A 24,203-nucleotide genomic window follows, 5' to 3' on the forward strand; every position below is an offset into this window, starting at 1 on the left:
ACACTACATACAAGCAGAATTAAAGCTTTGATTCAGATGACAATGTGGGTTATTATGTACATTACTAACATTGTCGTTTTTCGTAGTAAACACAGAACTAGAAGTAGGATGTCCATTTGTACCAAACAGTTAATAGCAAGCATCAATGTAGTTATATTTCTCAGCACGTAACTCTCGTTTTTGGAATGGACCTTCTGCGTCGTCACTTCGGAATTTCTTTACGGAAGTTTCTTCAGAGCCAGATCTTACAGATATATTATACTTGTGCTTCCAACGGACATGTTTACGAGCACGACTGTTAGTAACATTCTTCTTACCGGAAACTGTCCTAGAAGAATCATCTGATACATCACTAGACGAAGTACTGAGTACAACATCACACTGGGTTCTTCCATTCCGACATGTACTAGATTCTGTATTATCCACAACAATTGATTTTGTACTACTATTTCTATTTGTAACAACAGAATTACGAGCAGAGGAATTACGTGCAAGGGCTACGCTACCTTCATCATTATCGTTAGAATTAACTTTGACTGTTAAATCCTTGCCATCAGCTTGATGTTTTTTGATACGTATTTTGTTCTATACCTTCAATACGGGAATTAAACGGTTGGAACTTTTCTGTACAATAAGAAATATGCTTATGTACATCAACATTAACATCGGTTTCACTTTCTAAAATAGTGACTCTAGATATATGATCAACTATATTAGCAAAGCAGTCGTTATAATTTGAATTGAGATTATCTAAACGTAGTTTATAATCAAGAACGTGTTCTTTCAATGATTCTTGCACATTTTTAAATTCAGATATTTTGACATCAACATTACGACCTTTATTATCAAACACAGATTCAGGGCGTTTAGTTGATTGTAAACACGCCGTACTAACCACTTCTATTTTGTCCTTATATTCAGACATTAAAATATTGAGCCGATTGTTAACATGACTAATGTCATGATTAACAGCTTCAAATTTTGACTGTTTGAGTTCTTGATTAGACTGTATAAATTCCTGATTAGACTGTTCAAACTGAGTCTTAAGTTACTGAATAGACTGTTCAAACTGATTCTTAAGTCCCTGATTAGACTGTTCAAACTGATTCTTAAGTTCCTGATTAGACTGTTCAAACTGATTCTTAAGTTCCTGATTAGACTGTTTAAGTTCCTTATTAGACTGTTTAAGTTCCTAATTAGACCGTTCAAACTGAGTCTTAAGTTCCTGATTAGACTGTTCAAACTGAGTCTTAAATTAATTATTAGACTGTTCAAACTGAGTCTTAAGTTCTTGGATAGAACTTACAACAGCTAATTGTATGCTTCTGATACTGTTTAGTATGTCATTTAAATTAGGATTTATACTTTCCAAATACACGGCAGTTGGTAAGGATCGTAACTGGAATCACATTTGTTACAAGAGTATTTTTCCTTAGTGGTAGAATAAATTGTCCAATGTGTGACGGAAAGCTTCAAACATGAAACATGATACCACGAATGACAATCAAAACATTGCACATACCTCAGGTCATTTCCAAGTTTATCACAACAGGCCACTCTCTCAATCTTGCGGTCTAAAGCTTGACGTTCACTAATACGAGCAAAACACGGAAATATCCGACAACAGAACTTCTGTTGTCTGCTTCTATTTAAATCAAATGGTGTAAAACCCACTACAGGGAAAAGCGCGGAACAGAAGGCGGAATGTCCGTGATTGAAGTCTGGGAGTTTACTCAAGTCTTTACGCCCACTGAGACGCCGGAAATGGGTCTGTTGCATTCTGTTGTCGCGCTTCCGGTATTTCGGTGGGCGTCAAGCTTTAGGCGTCATGCTTTGGGCTCCGGCTAAATGACGCGAGCAGGTTCGAGTCTCCTGGAGGAAGCGTAACAACCTTTCTCCTGAGATTTCGTACTGTGTATGGGACCGGTGGCAACCCACCATCGTGAGGAAATAGGGAGCGTAAGCCGGTCATGAATAACCTACAACTTGGGGTTCGTCATGCTGACCACACGTCACTGGTTGGATGATCTTCCACGTCGGGTTAGTTGAATGAATAGGATCAGGTGAGAGAGGGTGGTAGTAGGTAGTAGGTAATATGCCCCTACGGCAGAACTCCGTTCCAGCCTGGCGAAGACACTAATGTACTTCCTTCTGAAATGGCTCCATTGTCTTATAACGTTGGCCTCGCATATGATCCTTCATAAATCGAAACAAATGGTAATTTGATGGTGCCAGATCAGGGTTGTACGAGGAGTCAGGAAGAACTTCCCACCCCAGTTTCTTCAAATGTGAAGCTAGTTGAGTGGGGACGATCAGGGTCGTGCTGATGGATCACCATTCTTTCATGAATTTCATGAATTTATCTTTCCGTAAGTGGTAGATATAATTGGATTAAATATATTGTTTACTTACAGGTTCGAATTCATATTCATCTCCATTAACTGTTAGAATAGCAAAGATCGAGATGAACAGAAGATTTTAAATAAGTTCCGACATTATTCTGAATCCTCTTGAATGTCTGATTCTCTCTAAAAGTAGTCACCTGAATTTATAGGAATAACCTTGCAACAAGGGCACTACGATTTGATCAACGAAATAATAATTGTAAATAAACACCCTGTGTTCCTTATCGAAGGACACGTAATTGTTACTGCTCCCATTGGCAAGAATCGTGGAAATATGATATTAGTGTCTGTAGTCATAGAGACATAAGAATTTACGATGCTATTATTTCATATCGGCTCTTTTATTTGAATAACGGAAGAGCGACATTCAAAGTGACTTACATCTGCGAATAAGAGCGACTAAATATGTTATAGCTCTTGTGCCAACTTCGGTATTTTTTAAGACCAACATTATGCTCAGATATTAAAATGAATATAATCCTTAATGTGGGATGCGAACTGCTGCTTATGTATGCAACTGGGAATCTGGTGTTGGCTGCATCTGGGGGGCATGGACTGAATGCAAGGTGTGGCAGAAAAATGATGAGACTGATTTTATTTTAACCATGAATGTTATTCTTTTACAAATCAAGGTTATCCACTTCAAAATAGTTCTCTTTGGCAGCTACACACTGATGGAGGCATTGTTTCCATTGTTTGTAGCAGTGCTGGAAGGCTTCTGCTGGAATACTCTTCAGCTTCTGGATATTATCCAAAATATCAAAATTGCGCAATTTCAAGTGGTTTTGACCCGGGAGAATAAAAATATGTCAAAGGGACTTAGATCCGGCGATACGGGGTCCGAGGAACCGCAGGAATACTATTTTCTCCCAAAAATTATTTTTTGGAGATTGTCGTGTGACATGGGATATTGTCGTGGTGCAGCATCCAAGTGCTAAAATTTGATCGACGGTTCAAATTTAACTCACTACTGATCATTCTGAACCTCAATCGACGATCTGACCTCACAAGAGACCTACCTTTTTCCACATTGTTGTCCCTTTTTGGGACGCCACACGATGTTCGTCTTCCATTCTTGACCTTCTAGAAAGAGCTGGAGCCATCTAACACTTGTGTCCTGAATAGGGAATGTTCAACATAAGCCCTTTGTAACATTTTATAAGTCACACAGGAGCGCATATTCTAGGCTAGCTAGGCTATCTGCGAAGCCTGAAGTCTAGGGAATAAAATTCAGTAGAAAACTCGATCAGAAATTGTAAATATTATTAATAATATCAGTGAGATGATGATGCTGAATCTGGAGTTGTCAACCTTACTTTTTATGAGTTGGCAACCTGATTTCCTATGAGTTGTCAACATGATTTCTTATGAGTTTGAAACCTGATTTCTAAGCAGTTGGCAACCTTAGCGGATTCGATAAGCTTTACACAAAATTTAATGGAAAAACGTTGCTCAAACGTTTTGCCTGCCCATTTTCGTAGCGCACCTCACAAACTCAACTTCACTTCAGACGCTCCCAACATTCGCGTGGCAACTGTAGCAGGTTCAATCTTGTACGGAGTCAACGGCAGGGGTTAACGTAACTGCTATGTGAAGCAGAAGGCAGCAGCGTCGTCGAATCGTGCTTTGTGTTGCCAGTCTCATTACTTTTCTGACACATCTCGTATCTCACTAACGTATTGACTGATCATAAATCCCTTTTCGACCGGGACAGTCCCGTTCCAGAAGAATGTTCCAATCGTCCCTACGATATTATTAAAAACCCACTATTTTTTCCGTTTTATAAAAGTCTATGACTTAACTTGAAAACCAAGTCTGAATATGAAACATGTCATGCAAAGAAGCTCATGGATTGTTTAAACTAATGGAAACACTACTGTGGCAAAACAGTTGAACTGCATTTCAAACACTTCATAACAGTAAAAATGTTCCTTTGCCGTCGATAACATTCGAGAAGACAGCGGTGTACTGCTTAAATCAGCTTGTGCCGCGGGTTTTTTGTTTTGTTGATATTCTTCTGATAAATACGTACTTCCGTCACTCCTCAACTTCAACGTAGGACTAATGTCAAAGGTTATCAGAAGGGAAGATAAACGCTATGGAAGTCATACCGAGATTATAATAATTAATACCTTTTGACAACGAAAGATCATATTTCAATTATTCTTTATCATGTATGTGACAAATAACAATAATACGTTAGTAATGACAATAATTTTATTAGATCTAACTGATATTTCAGGAAGGAAGTGAACACTAAACTCATATACTTTGGATTTCCCGTTTTTGGGTCAAAATATTATGGTCACCCTATAATTTGCACTCTTTAGTGTCTATGGTGAATCGAGGAATTGGATTAATGATGGTTTGAGCCACAAAAAAATGGCAGTCAGAGTCCCCAAGTTAAGATAATTTTCTTTAGGAAGGGGGAGCAAGGTTTGCATAAACAATACCTCATATGTGTAAATATGTATAAAATCTGCCCCTCTATGTGAACTGCCTATGGTAGCAGTCCCAGTATCTCACTGATCTAGCTTTTGAGTATATCACATCATCAGACATTTTTCAACGATAAGGAATAACAAACACTTCAAGATTTTCACCCATACTGTTCTGGTGTGTATCATTAGGATAGCGCATCCATTGGTGGCAGAATGGTTAGGTGAGTGTCGTTGGCGTCCTGGAGGGACACATATATCTGTCATTCGTTATGAAGGTTGATGAGGATCATATGAACAATCAGTTCGCCATTAATTGTTGTCGCTTTCAAAGGGAAAGTCTATTTTCCGAGAAGCCATTTGATGTTTCCTTGTCTAGTTTTAATGAGTCCACGTGCTCCAGCAAACTCCGTCGTTCACATACACGAGTAGAGGAACCTAAATGAAGTCTAGCGTGGTTTTCTTTCTCTTCGCACATCTTAACATGTTCTTGGTGTTACTCAAAGTACGAAATCCCGATTCTGGATTTTCCAAGTCAGGAACTATGGCAATTCCTAGGTAAAACAGTGCAATCTCAGGAACTGCTTTTTACTGGTTGGATATTCCAGTGAAATATCTTCCCAACTCAGAACATCCTACAAATTGCCTCGGGTAACGATGAATTGGCGTTTGAAATACTTGACAATAACCTGTGTAACGACTGACTAGGGATATCGGAAATTTGATATTGCGATTTATGGTCAAGAAAATATGCTCACACACGATACGAAACGATATATTTTCCGTATCGTAATATCGGCGATATATCGTCTCCACGATATATATCGCCAAAATATCGTGAATATATATCGCCCATACGATATACTATATCACTAAATATCGTGACGATTTATCGCCAAAATTTCGTGACGATATATTGATTGTTGATATCGTCTGGACGATATATTTTTATTATCGCGATATATCGTGTGGACGATATATATAGTCCAATACTACTTCTAACTTAACCTAACCTACAAGCAAAAGATCTGCAAGATACTCAAAATTACAGGAAAGAAGAAATTCCCATAAAGCATAGTACTTTCTCTCCAAATGGATACACAGGGTGTGCATAAAGTCCCGGTACCATTACAAAAGAACATAGCTCGAACAGTACCTTCTTCTTCAGTTGGAAGGAATTCCAGTCAACCCCTCGTTGGTCCAAGGATGTTCGATTTCTTCTGGATAGGCATTTCCCTGGCAGGTAGATAGCCGTTATGGACCTATTCCCTGGCCACCCTTGGATTCCTTCTGGGGGTATGTCAAAATATTGTGTTTACAGCACTGCTGTCCTAGATGTTGCTACTCTTCTATGGAGAATAACTGATAGTATCCTGTTACTGGTGATATGTTGTGGCGTGTACGGGCAGAAGTGGATTACCGTACATTGAGGTGTATGGCATATAAACGTAGAGGGTTGTAGCTTATTTTGCATATCAACAGGATTGTTCTATTGCATGTAGTTTCCGAGCTATGGTTTTGTAATCGTACCGGGACTTCATGAACACCCTGTACTGTATGAACGTAGTATTTCAGGGAAACGTGCAGTAACGATTAGAACCTCTCAGAAACCGACCCTTACCTCTCCTTCTTCCCTTCCGGGGCAACTGTTCCTGAGTTGGGAACATTTCACGTGAGAATATCGGTTCGTGAATTGGGATCATTCCACGTGAAAATATCGGTTCCACAATTGGGAACATTCCACGTGAAAATTACGGTTCCTGAATTGGGAACATTCCACTTGAAAATATCGGTTCCTGAGTTGGGAACATTCCACGTGAAAATATCGGTTCCTGAAATGGGAACATTCCATGTGAAAATATCGGTTCCTGAATTGGGAACTTTCCTTATAGTTCCTGAGATGGGACATCACCGTGTAACTGTGTCCTACGGGTGATAGTAGTCGTTTCTCTTTTAAAGGCGTTAAAACATTTCAACTTTTAATGGATAAACAAATTAAATTTTATCAATATTGACGCAAACAAATACCACGATTTTCTTCGTACGTTTGCAATAATTTTCATAAGCTACCCATTCAAAGAACTTATCGAAGACAGTTCTCTATTACTAATCTTTAACGCAAACATCCGCATAGCGTTGTGACTGGAGTACTATCACAACATAAAATTATTAACATTGAAAGAATTGAAAAATGGGAGGTAACGCTGGGTTCCGAAAGACTATTAAAAATAAGATTAGGTATTCAATCACCATTCTGATTACCTTCCTTTCACATAAATATAGAAGCTGGTCTGTGTTTCCAAGGAAAACTTTATTCCGAATAAATGAGTATTTGCAAATGATTAATTTATTTTTTTTCTACTTTCGGGAGAAGACCAGGCTTTCGCTAGTCTCGTCCCGAATTAAAAAAAAAATTCCGTCTTATTTTCGAGACTGGATACTTGACGAAACTGGAAATGTCTTGTAACCAACATTAGCACCTTTCCATTATACAAAAAGAAGGTGATTCCAAGATGGCGGCTATCCAATCAACAGTTACATGCCAAGGATCATGAAAAGATATGACCTTGAGTACGTGCCACGGTTCACGTTACAATAAACTATTCCAATTTCCTGTTGCAATGTTGCCGTCATTTGTCTCATAGACAAATGTATTTGATCCAGGCTACGTTTGAGTTGGACGCCCAGTATTGTATACGTGTATGTTTCAAATTAAGGAAATATGAATTTTTTGCACCTAAATGCTTTTATTGCAGTGATAAGGAATACATTTTAACGGTGAGGTGAATAATATAGAAATAGTACTAATGCTGCATTGAAGTGGTCCATTTTTTCATCAGATGATATTCCTTTACGGATTCACCTAAAATACAATTAGAGAAATGTTGTTATAAAAAATTCAAATTGTATCATTTTCGTTAGTCATTAGAGGCACCGAATTAACCTTACAATCAGTGTACAATCCATTTTGCATCAATCTCAAATTATGTTATTGCACGAATTCTATAAATTACTTCTTCCAAACTCAATATCAGAGGTTTCTCGCTCAAATTTTATATAAATTGTTGATATCATAGTTGGTAAATTTTGAAAATATGTTTCAAATCATTTCAGTTTTAATAAACTTTACGTGATTTCTTAAAATTACGCATTAAAGAAACGCACCTTCCACGTATTTCAACTTGTGATACACAATTTTTGCATCAAATAATCTATGCTGTCTAACATAAGAACACTTACCTTAAACTGTGTAAAGACCTGAAAAGATATTAAGTTTTCTTAGTGTAAATAAACTACCAACATTTGGTCTTATAATTTGAATTTTCTGCCACTTTTAGCCTATCCTGAAGATCGCAATGCATAGAAATAACATGTAATGTAACATTCATTATCAGTCCCGAATCGAACCGAAATTTCCGATAGGATGATCTCTAGTGAACAACAATGGGAAATTCTATCCACATTCTGAAAGAAAATCTGAAATAAGAATCCACCTATTGGCTTACGAACATGTGCTCTCTGGAACTCCAGAAAGGAAAAGAAAAGTGCAAATATTCCGTGGAAATATTACATCAATGTTCCAACTAATTCTTACGCAATTTTGAGATAAAGTTTATAACATATAGTTCTTCTATAAGTCTTGAAGAGACTTTCGTGGTAGAGTCGCTCATTTTTGCTCGTGAATTTGAAACTCATTTTTGGATTAGAGTAGAAGTGTTTGATAACAACGTAAGATACGAAATTAAACATTAAAGTTTGTTGAACGTAAAATTTCTGTTGACATAGGGCTGGACTTGCAGTGCAATGTCCATTCACCAGGCAGGGCACAATTAAGCATATCAAATATACGTATATTTTGAACTTCGTAGTAAATATAATAACTTATCATATACTGAACGAAATTATGATCTTAAGAAATATGTTACATTAATAATAGTTACCTGCCAGTTCCTTTTCGATCGGCTGTAACATTTAATACTGAAATTAGTTAAGTCTACGTAGCATATTTTATAATACAACTAAGTATTTAACACACAATGAAAAGCTTAGGAAATAAAGTAGAATTAATGCATTATCGGAAGGCCGCGGTGGCTCTGTCGGTAACGCGTCTGACTACCATGCTCAAGGTCCCGGGTTCGATCCCCGGCCGGTTCAAATCCGGGAACTTTTCTAACGGTGGAAGCGGCCCCGGCGCCTACCCAGCGTCGAATAACATGGGCACCTGGGGGAAACCCTGGGGGGTAAAGGCGGTCAGGGGCGTGATGCTGATCACATCACCCCCACTCACGACCGGATCAAGAAAGTGTGGGGCGTTACCCCCACACCTCCTATACGCCTTCATGGCGTGGTGCTATGCACAGGGGAACACTTTACCTTTTTTTTTTTTTTTAATGCATTATCGGATCGACATAACTCGGACAGATTTCAGTGTATCATGTCTGGTTATGTACGTGCATTGCATGTTTTTATAATGAAAGTAAATTTTGGTGCGTTACAGCAAGTAACACGGAATTGTTGCGTTGAAATTAAACCTACATCATCCAACAAATGTTTTTGATGATCTATTGTTACACAGGGTGTTTCACTGTTGGAGTTCATGAATTATTGTGTTTCAGATATAATAATAATTTTGATTTAATTGATTCATTGGTTCATTTAGTTTGTTTTACCTCACTTTTTTGCAATTTTATCTAACTACGAAGATTGGAATGAGTGATGATATGATGAATGCACACTCACAAACACCCATGCCCAGGCGGACTGCTGCCGCCGAGATATAATAATATATGTTACGGAAATTATATTTGAAACAGACATGATCGCCTGCATGGAACTTTTTAAAGTAGGGTCAAAACGAAATCAAGTTTCAGAGCTGAAGTGTTTATACTTTCTTTGAAGCAATAAGCATATAAATGACGACCATCGTGGCCAAGTTACGGGTTCGAATCCCGGCCTGGGCATCAGTGTTGTCTGTTAGGATCCCTTCGTCACTCGTCCTCATTGTCGTGATTAGTCAAAAGTTGCATAAATACGACCTTAAATTAAAGAAAATGAAGAAGCAGATATTGCATTTAAGTGCATTCGGTAAATATTTTGGCAAGCGCTCCGTTCCGTTCTATCCCGTCCTTTTCATTGTCGTCCAAATCTACAAGGCAGTGCTGTTGCCACTTTTCATGCCATGTGTCACCCTTCCCGCTCTGTGGCGCAGGCGCACAGCACGGAAGCAGAAGGCAGACGACAACCAAACATCACAACGATTTCCACCTATGAGGGTTATTCGTGAGTAAAGGTAATAAAAGGTAAAGTGCTCCCCTGTGCATAGCACCACGCCATGAAGGCGTATAAGGGGTGTGGGAGTAACGTGAGTAGAGATGATGTGATCAGCATCACGCCCCTGCCCAGGGCTTCCCCCAGGTACCCAGTTTATTCGACGCTGGGTAGGCGGCGGGGCCGCTCCCATCGTTAGAAAAGTTCCCGGATTTGAATCGGCCGGGGATCGAACCCGGGACCTTTAGCATGGTACTCAGACGCTTTACCGACTGAGCCACCGCGGCCACCCAGTGAGTAAACGAAAGATAATCGATCAGACAATTTGATTATAGGTGGCGGGGAAATAACTTTCGGTTTAGATAATTTTCCAATGTAAATAAGTGAAATACAGATCGTTACCGAGCTTATTTTCTTATAAAAGATGGGATACAAAATGGATGACTTGAAATTTTTGAGTGATATAGAGAAACTAGGAACCTAGAAAAGATTGGCATTTTCACGTATCGTTTTGATGAAGATTTACGGAAAAATAGTAGTCTTTTCCGAGACAATATTGATCTTCTACCAACAGTTTCGTGTTAAGATTTCTGCAGGTTGAAATAAAGCTGACATTAGTTATAAACATTGAAATACTTCAATTTTACAACAGTAAAATGTATGCCCTTTTATTTTTATCTCATGGCTTAGAGAGAGCGTAGTCAGAAATTTTTGTAGGGGGTAAAGGCCAGTAATAAAAGTAGAATAGTAGAAATAATAATAATTACAACTGTTATAAATGTTATACAATAAATAATTACTAAACTAATGAAATTAACATGTTGTATTCTAAATTTACAGTGAGGTTATTTCAGTCGTTCACCGCCAGCGTGTCGGCCGTTCGGCGGGCTCTTCATGCAACAGGTCCCGGCAAATTGCGTTCAGGAAATCCGTAACAGAAACCGCTTGTTTTGTAATGTTTCCACTTTTCACAATTACAGTTACAATTACAATTGAAATAAGCACATACCTTGTCGCAAGGATGCTGGAAAAGGTGTCCTCGCAAATACAAATATTTCTGGCACCTTATTCCTGACATCTAATCTTAGATTAGACATCGCTACTTTATCCTCAGTTGACATTAAGGGAAGACAGCATCCCGGCGCATAAAGCAAACCGAAAGCGTAAAATGATATTTAAAAGTAATAATAATGATGATCACTAACCTCCTGTGTTATAAGAGATGTTGAAAATGACCTCCTTGAACCTTCTTAGGTTCAAGAGATCCTGTCTCTCGTAATTCCCTGACCACTTTTCTGCAAGAATTCGTTTTCACGTAATTATCGTACATAAAAACTCTCTGTTCAAGAGTATATTTGTTTAACGGCATAAGTAATGAATGAATAACAATTAACACACAATAAACACTGGCCATGAGTAGCACATTACAATAACACAGTATAAACAACACGCGTACTGATAAACGCAAACAGAAGTGAACATGAACGTACAGTGACTACGTCTGGTAGCTGACAGTGTTGCTAACCATTTTTCGGCAATGTCCCTACAGACGTAGTCAAAATGTCCCTACAACTGACCAAATGTTCCTGCTCCACGTAAAGCGACTAAAAAAAAAAACACCTCATGAGCATGCAAGACAGAAGATAAAATATACACATTTACTTACCAAATCTTTCTGCTCGGTGCTTCCACAATTAATGAAGGAGCGAATTTACAGTACAGGACCCCTCCCCGATTTTTGTAATATTTGGCATACTCACTAATTGAGGCCTCCTAATCACGAATTTGAAGTTAAAATTTGTGGGTCACGTGTAGAAATTGCAAAATAAGTTAAATTGAGTGGTCCGCGATCGGCACGATTGCTCATTATTTACCGGAAGATTTTGTGTTTCCAATACTTAAAAAACGAAATATACATTCATGATATTACTACGACCCCAAATTTTAACTATGTTTGCTTATCCTAACCTAACCGTACCTGAATGGTTCGTGGGGCTATCCGTCAATGGTTTGTTGGGCTACCCGTGCATGTTTTTTTCGAGCCCAAATTTTAACTATGGTTGCCTTGCCTAACCTAACTTAACCTAACCTTACCGAGAATGGTCAGTGGGGCTATCCGTGAATGGTTTTGCGCTAATGGTGATTACGAACCGATAAAAAATCTTATTTTCGTAGCACTTTAACGGCAAACGTTCATCATCGAAGACGCCATTTTCGTATCCTGCAATTTTATGATTGATGTACTGTTGCCAAATTTACCTGTAATCAAATCAGTTCTTCTACATCGTGATTGTCGCTGTCACATGTAAGGACGTTCTTTGGGCAATATACTGAAATCCATAAGTTTATTAATTAGCCCACAGCCATCCTCCTGCACACTCAACCTATCAATCTGTACAACATGAACAACTTTTTACTGTTCTCTTCCGCCATTATTACACAATTCATGCTCTCCAAGTATGAAATCAACAGTGTGGCAACGCTGTAGAAAGCGTAACTAATTGCAAACGTCAATTGTTCATATCAACAAATATGGCTACCATACTTGTATACGGAGAATCATTGCGAGAATTGAAAAGCTTATTTTACAATTTCTACACGTTAATGAACAATTTTTTCACCTCACCCCAACATGTTAACTTGAGATAAATCATCACGACTAATTATTTCGTGAGTATAAGACGTAGCATAGAAATTACAGAAGGGTCCGGTATTGTAAATTCTTGCCTTAATGAATAATAGGGGTGTGCGGGACAGAATTTTTTGGGTCGGGACGGGATCGGGACGGTAATTTTTTTAAATCCCGACATTCGGGACTGAAAAATTTGCAATTTCCCGACCAAGTCGGAAAATTTTCGGGACGGGAAATGTTCGAAATTTTCCGAAGCACTGGAAATTTAAGTCATTTTCACTTTAAGTGATTGTTTTTGCATTTCTAGAATAAAAATTTACAATTTTCGATAAGTTCCAAAAACTTACAATGCAGAAAACGTCGAGAATTAACGACTTTTTAAAGTGAACATTCGGTATTTCCCGACTCCTCGGGATCCCGAAAAGTCGGGAAGTCATTTCCCGAAGTCGGGATTGGGACGGTAATTTTTTTTCCCGATCCCGGTCCTGACTTTTCGGGATCCCGCACACCCCTAATGAATAACGTTGAGTCGTTTACTATTGATTATGTTATTTGAAGTCATACATGGTGTTGCTGTGAAGAGATAGATGTTGGTTGGTGATATATGCTGTATTTCCTGCAGTCTTTAACAATTTTGGTCCCATTTTATTTCCCTTTGTTGTTTTTGTATCACTTAACATTGAAAATATTCTTTCCGTTTCCACGTTAGAATGGGGCAATGTTAGCACTATTTTCGCGAGAGTGGAAATGTTTTCAAAAAAGAACGTGCCTTGAAAGTTTTTGGTAACCGATAACATGTTCCAAAATTCTGATGGAGACTTGTCAGTTAGTTCTTTTTTTTCCTCCTCGCTAAAGTATCCAGATAAACTAATACATAAAATGTAATTTTCCAAGATTGAAAAAAGTACCTACGATTTCCCTCATTTGGCAAAATCTGTCCCTACGTCCCTACGCGGGCGAAATTTAGTGAAAAGTCCCTATGCGTAGGGACATGTCCCTACGGTTGGCATCAATGCCGATACGTGCAGTTTGAAGCGCCCTCTCGCGGCTGACAACTCCCCCAACCTCCGATATGTTGCCGGCGCTGTCGCGACAACTGAGGATAAAGTAGCGATGTCTAATCTAAGATTAGATGTCAGAAATAAGGTGCCAGAAATATTTGTATTTGGGAGGGCACCTTTTGCAGCATCCTTGCGACAAGGTACGTGCTTATTTCAATTGTAATTGTAACTGTAATTGTGAAAAGTGGAAACATTAGAAAACAAGCGGTTTCTGTTACGGACTTCCTGTAATGCAATTTGCCGGGACCTGTTGCATGAAGGGGCCGCCGAACGGCCGTCACTCTGGCGGTGAACGACTGAAATAACCAACCTGTATTATTATTTACTTACTTGATAATTATATTAGAGTGCATATCCAGTACAACAATTACAGTACTGAAATGCACAGTTATTGTTATTTTATTATTAACCTTTTTAATTGCCTTTCAAGAAAAAGACTTTAGAAGTTAGTAAAAATTTTATTATAAAGTATATATTGATTACATTAAATAATAACATTATAATTTTTGGAATTCTGAATGATTATAAACAGTTAGTTTCAATCTTAAATATAGTAAACACATGTGCGTTAGACAATTCTGATTTTCGAACTCCATGTTATTCAATTGAAAACCGGAAGTAAAGTTTTCGCCCGCGCCAAGGAAGTACAGAAATGTAAACATCCGGTGGATAGCCCACATTTACTACTCATATCAAAATTTTGTGATTTATTATTTTGCAGTTTTTCTACATACAGTTTAGCAATCAGTTCTATATCATCCATTTAGTAAACGTTGCATCTGCAAAGTGAAAGTGATAATATGGCTGCCAGGCATAGGTCTACAGCGAGATGAAGCCATAAGTGTTTGCACGGGGGACAAGAGGAGGGGAGGGAGGCAATGCCTTCCCAATCATGGACGTCCGCATGGAGGGACGAACAAGGCATTTTTCCATGGGACATATTACCCGGTAATAATGTTGGCCCCTCAAAACAAAACACCACTTGAATTTGAAATTATCACATTAATGTAAATTACTACTATTGAAATCAAATTATACGTGTGAAATATATACTTTTAGTTGACATTCGATTTGTAAGGGAGGGATGTGGCCAACCTTAGACGGAAGCCAATTCTAGGGGGCAAACATTGAGGTAAAAGGAAGCAAGGTTAATAGAATCTAAGAGTAGCAGAACAATAGGATAAGCACGATGGAATTAGTTTTCATGTCTTTCTTGCATTATTTCTTCCTGACGCCCAATAGCACCCGCAGGGTTCACAAAGGGGCAATTGTCCCCCTCGATATCAAATTTTATTTTAAAATAATACATTGCGTAATATTTTCTTGCTCGCATATTTGCTTATCTTAGTCTTGTCAAGTTCAGAACCGCAGCTAGATAGATAGGCCTGAGTAAGCCCTGCACGCCGAATGTAATTGTAAAATACAATGCCAAGGCTTTTGGCCCCTTCCTAATCAGAGGGTCTGCGTACGTATATGGTTGAAGCGTTCTCTCTTGTCAGCAGATTGTCCAGGTCTTCCACCGCTGGCATCTGGCAGTCAGTCACCTGAGCTATATATACTGTGCGGGTGCAGCACAGGCGGGTGGCGAAAGTCTGAACTAACAGATGATGAGTCAAACACAAACGGCATATTTATGCCTTACCCAGGATCCCAAACCTTGTAAACGAGAATACTCTAAATATAACTGGTTATATTTTCACAGATAAAGATATATGTATTCGAAAGTTACTGTTCGTCATTCAAAAGTAATTCAAACAAACAAACAAAAAAAATTTCGTCCGCATGTGGTTTTTCGAAAAGGGTGTAAGACTGCCGTCCAGAAATATTGCTGCGATTATTGAATCCACTCAGTAACGTCTTTTATGTCTATTGATGTGGTATTTATGTCGAAAATGCAATAGAAACTCAAGATAACAAAAAACATCTATAAACGATTTATCTCGTTGCTACGTACAGAATATATGTGGTAAATTTCTTAAGTGTTCATTGAAAAAGTACTCGTTTTGGTAGCGTTGTTCCTTCAGTAACCTCTTATATGCTAGGAATGAGTATAATAGTCAGGTATTTTCCAGAATCTACTTTTTATATAGATGTACATCATACTACGGTTTCCTAACCACTAGTAAAAGTAGAGCCACTCACTCGCGGCCAGTTCTCAATGTCGAAGCACTGAGGCTTCGCAGGTGGAAGGTTTTCTCGGAATCCATCGCTTCAGAGCAATGGTTCTAGAGAAGTGAGGCTTGAGAGCTGCTGAAATTTAGCAGTACCATCTCTTGTCTTTTCCTGGAAGCAAGATTTCGAGTGGTGTCTCTCTACACTTTCCAACGTATTATTTCGAAGCTTATTGCGAAGGGACGATCCCAGGGAGGTCCGTGCAGCTGTTTTCATGCCTTTTAATGAAGATCTGCTTATATATCTTTATCTGTGGTATTATCAACTCAAAAATTTGAGACAATTTGTGATGAATTTTAAAGACAATATTAATGTGACGTAACATTTAAGAATAACCTTTGAGAATGTGAAAGCGATGTTATACTTACATCCCTCTTTTGTTTAGCTGTAGCTGCTGCACCCATTCCAGCGATAAAAAGCATCATCAGAACAAGAGCAGTAACTAATTGCAGTTTCGCCATGATGTCTGTTGAATGTATGACGCGTTTCCAAACGTGAAGTCTGTATTTATAGGTATACTACTCCTACACGAATGACCTTGCTGTAAGTAACTTAAACACACTAGAAATTTCCTGTGTTGAAAGTCATATAGAACGGAAGCGTTCACAATAGATGACTACCGGGAACAAATGCACATTTAGCTTATATAAACGGCTATTACATAACTTAAAAATTATATAATTTCGATGGCCACACATCCTGAATATTTGCCAAAAGATTTTCACATATTAATATTAAATTTGCAGACCAGCAAAATATCAAATACGTTCATAAACCCGTGGCACAATAGCCCGTAGGGGCCAGGAGTAAAGCCCTCACTCCAACCTGCATAGGTGGAAGATTATCCAACCAGTTACGGGGTGACGTGTGGTCAGCACGACGAACACCCTTTCGTTGTAGGATTTCAAGACTGGGTCACGATACTCATTCATAGCTCCCCAATCTCCTAACGGTGGTGGGGGCTACTGGTCCCATACCAGCCGAAATCTCTGGAGAAAAGTTGTTACGCTTCCCCAGGAGACTTGAGCCTGCGCTCGTCCTGTAGCCCGATTTTTCACTTCTCCATAGGGGAAGCCACCTAATGTGAAGACACCATTTCCTATAATTTTCCATCTGTTTCAATAGAAACGGTAGGATTTGTACTCTATCCCAGGAATATGTGGAGCAAGACCGCACAAAGCAGCAGAGAAGGGGGTAAAATGGGTAGAGCGAAACAGTACAAGCGGCTGCGAAGGCTAATACCTACATTATCTTCCCCCTTTACGTAATCCCGTTCCCTCTAACGTATTCATTGTTGGAGCTGTCTTGCGTCACTACTCCACAGATACCCAGGACAGCGTATTTATTTTTGTTCGTGAATAGCTATAACCGGTGGTTTTTCTGAAGATAGATACGTAGAGTATCTAGAGTAACGAATGAAGAACCGCAACCCCAATTCTGCTTTACGGTTATTCGTGTGGGGATACACTTCCCTCATTCCATTCAATTTGACGTTTAAGTACACTTTATGCGCAGCTGGACTAATCGAGACTGGACCTACAGTTTATAAAGTATAACCTTTCTGGATTCCAAAAAAGGCCACGAATAATTGTATTTTTAACATATTGTATTCACTTACGTGTAAGCTCAAAAAAAGTTTGGAGGGAACCGTAATTCAGATAAAACTGACGCCCTGGTTTTTATTTGAAGGCAGCCGGGCATAAAGCGCATACCCCTGAATGTATGGGAGAGGAGGCGGGTTTGTCAGGGGGTTCCCTCCTTTATATACCTACAGTTTACAGTTTACAGTGGGATCCAAACCACCGTGTGCCTCCACTCTCGGGAGCCCTTGATTTCAAAGTGACAACGTTACCACTGCTCCATCGGAGAGGCTTCATTCAATATATTTTGATATTACTATAATAGCATAGCAACACACCTACTCGCACCAGTCGCTCTGAAGGTTGCTAAAGGACATAGGAATAATCCGTGATAGTCATCAGCGCAGGTGGTTCCATTTCATTTAAACAAGGGACAAAGCTATTTGTTAAATGATTCGAAAGGTCCACGTCTCTCAGAAAGCCATTACATTTTCCTGCTCTAATTTCCTATAAAGTGGCCCCGGTGGCTCAGTCGGTAACACGTCTGGCTACCATGCTCAGGGTCACGAGTTCGAACCCCGGCCGGTTCAAATCCAGGAACTTTTCTAACGTGGTGCCCATCCAGCGTCGAATGACATGGCTACCTGGGGGAAACCCTGGGGGATAAAGGCGGTCAGGGGCGTGATGCTGATCACATCACCCTTACTCATGACCGGATGAAGAAAGTGTGGGGCGTTAACCCCACACGCCCTATACGCCTTTCTGGTGTGGTGCTAAGCACAGGGGAGCACATTACCTTTTACCTTTTTTTTTACTTTCGTATAAAAACCCACTTCGCTTGACCTGAAGTTCTTCATCAACCGATTGTTTAACAGTTGCACACATTCTGAGCACGATGAGGTTCTGCGTGATGTTCGTTCTCCTGGCAGCTTCTCTCGTCTTCCTGTTATGCCGAGACATGGTTGAGGTCCAGGTGGTAGAAAATTACATTGCACAACTCTCGATGCATTTTAGTTGACATAGAGCAGCGGCTCTCATTGTACCCTTTAGTGGTAACTAAACGTCTAATGTACCCCCTACCATATGTTTCCTCCGAATGGGTTTGAGGAGTATTTTTGGCTGCCTGATTGGAGTGGCATTATTGATATGTTAGAGGCGTGTATCTGCAATAGAACAAAATGGCTTTCCAGCTGTATGTGGAAAGATTGTGAACATATAAACATTAGAATCCTATGTTTATTTTACGGTTACAATCTTTATAATAGTCACAAAAATAAAAAAAATGTGAAACACATGTATACTAAGTATATATATATGGGCCTCCCGATGGCACAGTGGTAGCGTCGTCGCCTTGTAGTCAAGCGGTCCTAGGTTCGAATCTCGGCTAAGCCATATAGAGGTTCGGATCCAACTTTCAACTGTAGGTCCAGTCCCGATTAGCCTTACTGTGCATAAAGTGGACTTAAAACACCAGTTTTCATATATATTTTTCCAAATTTACTGAAAAAGAGTAAAGTACAAAGTTACGTTTGTAAACAAACAGTAAAGCATAATTTTGGAGTTTTTTATTGTAAATCCTCATCCACGGAGTTTCTAGTGAGTAGGGTGTGTCTGCATAGTCTATTATAGATTTCGAAGGAGTATTTCAAATCCTCATCCTCGGAGTTTCTAGTGAGTAGGGTGTGTCTGCATAGTCTATTATAGATTTCGAAGGAGTATTTCAAATCACATGAAACAAAGATAAGAGTGTCAGTGACAAATTCAGATTTATTTTCCTGTTGAGTGTTCAAGCTATGAAGTCTGCTCCACACACATGCATGTTTAAAAACCATTGATATAGAGCGAAGATCTCCAAACATGCAATATCTTTGGAATGATTTTAGCCACTTTTAGACATGTAAGTAGACAATAGTCAAGTTGCATTTATTTGAAATGTCAAACCGTACGAGTTGTGATGCATAACTGTTACCAAAAGAGTGAGAATCTGTTCAATGAAACAAAATGGAAATTTATCACAAACTCTAGGCGTATGAGGTGTGTCCTCTATTAATTCACTCAAAGTAACTTCACGTAGTACAGGGTGTCCAAAATGTCACGCAATAGATTTTGAAACCTACGTAGCGTTTGTACAAAGAGAGATAGAAACATGAAATTTTCACTGGATGTTAACTCTATATGGATATTTTAAAAAATATATATTAAACAAGAATATTATGTCCTACATGAAGGTTCGGTATGCGGAAAAAGTTACTAAGGTGTAAGAAAGATTTCATTCCAAGTTAAAGTAATAACAAATGTGAATCATAAGCAGCTGTGCAAAATGTCCATCTGTATCAATGGTCTGTGTGAGTATTCATCGAGTTAATAGCTAGTGTAATTTTCTGTCTCTATCGCTCTTTCTACAGAAGTTAAGTACGTTCGAAGAATCGGCTGCGATAATTTTTGAACACCCTGAAACTACACATAACGGTTTCACTGTTTAAAGATGTACAACTTCAAGAAAGTAAAGCTTGAACGCTTCGAATGGATTTTGTATACTTAAGAGTTTAGAGTCCAGACATTTCCTAGACAGATAAATCGATATCGAATTTCATAACTGAATTGAATGAAATTCTAGTAGCTCAGTAGCATGGAGAAGAGCTCAACTATTCTTACTAAATGTTACACTATCAATGTTAGTTTGTATCTTGCATTAGTACATTATTAATGTTAGTTTCTATATTGCATTAGTAGTGTAGTTATTCTTGCTCTGAACTAACGTTACTTATTTTTCTATATTTGCTGGGCGCGCCTCAGTCTAAATCTACGGCAATAAGTGAGTTCAATAGCAAATTTTCAAGGACAATTTCAATCGTAGATTTAGGAAAAAACACAACGCCTTTCAATCAAGAAAGTATTTCAGTATCTATTGTGTCACCTTTGTATTGCTGCTGACTGTACACTTATATGTATTCATATATTCAATATTTAATATCGGTGTCTGGATAACGCATTAATGTCCTATCATATGAGTTCACTGAATCGCTTCTGTCTGAGCTGAATGCGCAAAAATGTTTTTACTCCAGTCATGTAAAAAGCAATGTTCATGAAGTTCCTAATGGGATTTACTCCCGTTTCACCGAATCTCATTTCGCCGATTCCCGTTTCACCGAATAACCTGACACAAATATCTCACATGAGGAAAATTTTCGTCAAGAACGTAAATTTCAGGGAATACCGGATAGGGATCGGATAATTGAAGCATTCCACCGAATAACGGAGTATGGCACTTTTGAGAATGTTCTGAGTTACCAGTGCAATCATGCTTCGGCCCTGCGGCTATAGTCTCCAAGCTGGCCAATCATAAGTTCGGATGTTGCCTAAAAATTGATACTATGTTTGCCTAAGCGTTTATGTTTATTTCTACTATAGGGCAGTAACATACAACAGGTTGTATCCGTTGTTCTCGCATTCACTGAAATGTGCAATAGAGCATTATTCGGTTCATTGCTTCAATTATGTAATTAATTGTTTTATTTCTCTAAACATTTTAAGATCAAATCAGTTAAATACTGGCATTTTGTATCGCCAAGTAAAAAGTGGCACTTTCAGGTAAACATCCTATCAAAAATGGTTTGATGAAATCAATCAGATACAATACCGTTGGCTCTTTTTATTTCGAACTCCAACGGGACACGACGAAAAGATCAGAAGTTTCCAAATTTCGAATTTAAAAACTTATCATTAAAGATAATTTCAAAGGAAATATTCCCCGGAAGTATCCTCTTATAAACAGCCTCTTGGATTCACTAGGTCACTAATTCACCGGTCTCTGGGAGCTATGTTCGAATTGAAGGGTGGAAGACAAGGGATTTCCCCCTTCTACATTTTCATCCACGGCTCTACATTTAAAATTTCCTTTCCAACCAGGGAAAGAAAATTTCCCCCTCTAATTGTGTACTCTATTATCATTTGGGATGGCATGACCATCATTCACTGCTTGCGTCATATATTCGAGATGAATATTTACGATTTGCAAAAGAAAAAAACACAGCCATGGCATTTAAAATTTCTCACGGATTACGTAATGACTTATCTTAGGCAAGGATCATTATTTGCATGATATATCATCAACCTGTGATAACAGTAAAGAAGAATTATTTTTTCCTGATAAAATACCGGCCTTTTATAACATGAATATTTTGGATTTTTCAAACAATTTTTTTTATTATTTCCAACTTTGGCTGACCTATTTCAGTTGAAGTTTCAGATATGGATTTCCAGATTCGTACTTGCCAAATTATGCAAAAGGAAAAAAATCGGAAGAAGCCCAACAAAAGAAAAATGATAAACAACTGACCCCCCCAAAAAGCATTTTACGAATATATTTCAACTCTACTTACAGGGACGACTTTCCTGTGACAAGATTTTCTGAAATGCTGCATCATTCATACTTGGAAATCTGTTGCGGCATTTGGATGTCAAAACTGGGGAAATGGAAGGATAGGACACAGCTAACTTTTTCTTTGTAGTCAAGGCTTAGCATTAAGAGACCATAGTGCAGGTGCAAAAAAGGGACAACTACTCAAGCACGACACCTTTTCTCCCGCCACTGATCCATGGTCCGCCTGCATTTTCTTCATTTTGAAGAATGCCTGGGAGGGAGAGGGGCATAAAGGCGTTCAAGTGTGGTGCTGATATTATATCTTCTCCACTATGTCCGACATCGAGAATGTAGGAAGCCCTAAATCTACACACTCGTGTGCTTTCATGCTAGATTGCAATATGCAGATAAGTGTCTGATATAAAAAGAAATCATTTTATTATTGGAGTTAAAGTTCTAATAAAAACGTATAATTCAATTCCTACATTTGAAATCTTTATTATAAGAAGCGTAATCTTATTGAGGAACATGTTTCTTAATTGCCATAATCGAAATTATTCTTGTAGAAAACATTTAAATTGAAAATTATTATATTTGAATTCAGAAACTGCTAAAGCAACTCAACGTTAAATTTTGAATGTATCTATATTTTTTTACACTATCTTCATGAAGATTGTGTTATTGAAAAGAAAGGACAGATATATCGTTGGACAAGTATCACATTCATCAGTGATAATTGCCAGTGTCAACTATAAGCATTCCATTTAAAATACATTATATATACGTGCATTTGCATACAATATACATATGTATACACAATGTGTATATTATTTCAGGAACACTGAAAAACACCGCACAAGGATGTTCAACGGAGATGATGCAAATGTTCCATTTCATTTTTTCTTAAATTTCAAACAAAGATGAACACATTAATATTACAAAATACATTTTGAAATATTACAAATTAACCGACTAAATTTCATGTATTTTACATAAAGTGAAGGCAATTTTTAAAATTATCCAACACAATTCACTGAATTTAGTGTATCTACATACCATTACTTATCTGATTTAAAGAACGCTTTTATTTTAATAACAACTAATATTAAATTATTGTTTCATGTTTACCGACTTCCAAGTGTTTGTAGAAAATCTTCAGTTTCCTTTCTTAAATTGAAATTAAGATAATCAAATTAATACTATGTAATAAATTATGAAATTATTAAATATTACAAATGAAGTTCACATTTTAATTCTGTAATGAATTCTACGAGTGGAATTCCATAATATGTATCGCATAATCATAAGCGAGCATTAAATTGATTGTAAAGTTTGTATCATCGAATATTGTAGTATATTATACGTCATTCACCAAATCTTGCATATTAATAACATGAAGCGCTTTGAATCCACGGATAGTGGCTTTGTTTCTATATTACCCAGCTTTCTGAATTTACTTTTTTGCGGATATGCATTACTTTTGTTTGAAAGTAGACCTCGATGCAGCACTCTAAGTCTAAACTTCAACCAAAAATGCAAATCAAACATTGATCGCAATTTATTAGATATTGTTATTAAACTTCTCCCTCTGATTAGTACATTTCATTTGTTGCTTGTGAATGGAATTTGTGTACAAAATGTTGCTAGTTTGAAAGACTATATTTGTTTTTACATACATTATAATTCCAGTGACAATTATATTATGATCGTGCATCAATTCAATTTTACTTTGTTCACTTTGTTTATTTGCTTTGATAATTAAAATTATTATGGGTGAAACAGCAGTGATCCTATTTCCACGAATTTACTAAAATTTAAATCAAATTAAACAAGTAAATGTCATAATTCTAAATAATCTTGGAGAAGTGAATTGTATCAAGAACAATCTGTGCTCTTAGTTCAAATGTATAAAAGTCAATATCGTTGTAAATCCATTTTAACACAACATGATCATAATTCTATTAATATCTGTATTGTATTTAATATACAATAAGATATTTTTCTATATTTTGAGAATGACTTCATGAACAGACCACATTATTTGAGTAAAAAGGTTCACCATATATTCTCAGGCACTCATAAATTTTAATTCATTTCTCTAATATATATATATATATATATGTATCTATATGTATGTGTGTGTGTATGTACTCACTGTAATTAGGAATCGTAATAAGAACTATGTATACAATAATATCCAATTAATATTCTACTTCAGAATGATGACCGGCACCAAGATCTGATTTCAATAATGCGCTCCAACCAGAAGAAGTCCATTACATTT

The 24,203-nt window shown here is 37.8% G+C and overlaps 1 long non-coding RNA gene across 1 annotated transcript; it reads right to left on the reverse strand.

Annotated features, from left to right (window-relative positions):
* Positions 1–7,570: 7,570 nt before the first annotated feature.
* On the reverse strand, positions 7,571–16,476 carry LOC145981285 (uncharacterized). Its single transcript, XR_014440948.1, has 4 exons — positions 16,345–16,476; positions 8,785–8,806; positions 8,084–8,101; positions 7,571–7,706 (listed from the first exon to the last, which is right to left on the reverse strand). It is a non-coding gene; the product is annotated as an uncharacterized LOC145981285 (long non-coding RNA).
* Positions 16,477–24,203: the final 7,727 nt, after the last annotated feature.

This window comes from Lepisma saccharinum, chromosome 29 (assembly GCF_977018435.1).
Source record: "Lepisma saccharinum chromosome 29, izLepSacc3.1, whole genome shotgun sequence".
Classification (NCBI taxonomy): Eukaryota; Metazoa; Arthropoda; class Insecta; order Zygentoma; family Lepismatidae; genus Lepisma; species Lepisma saccharinum.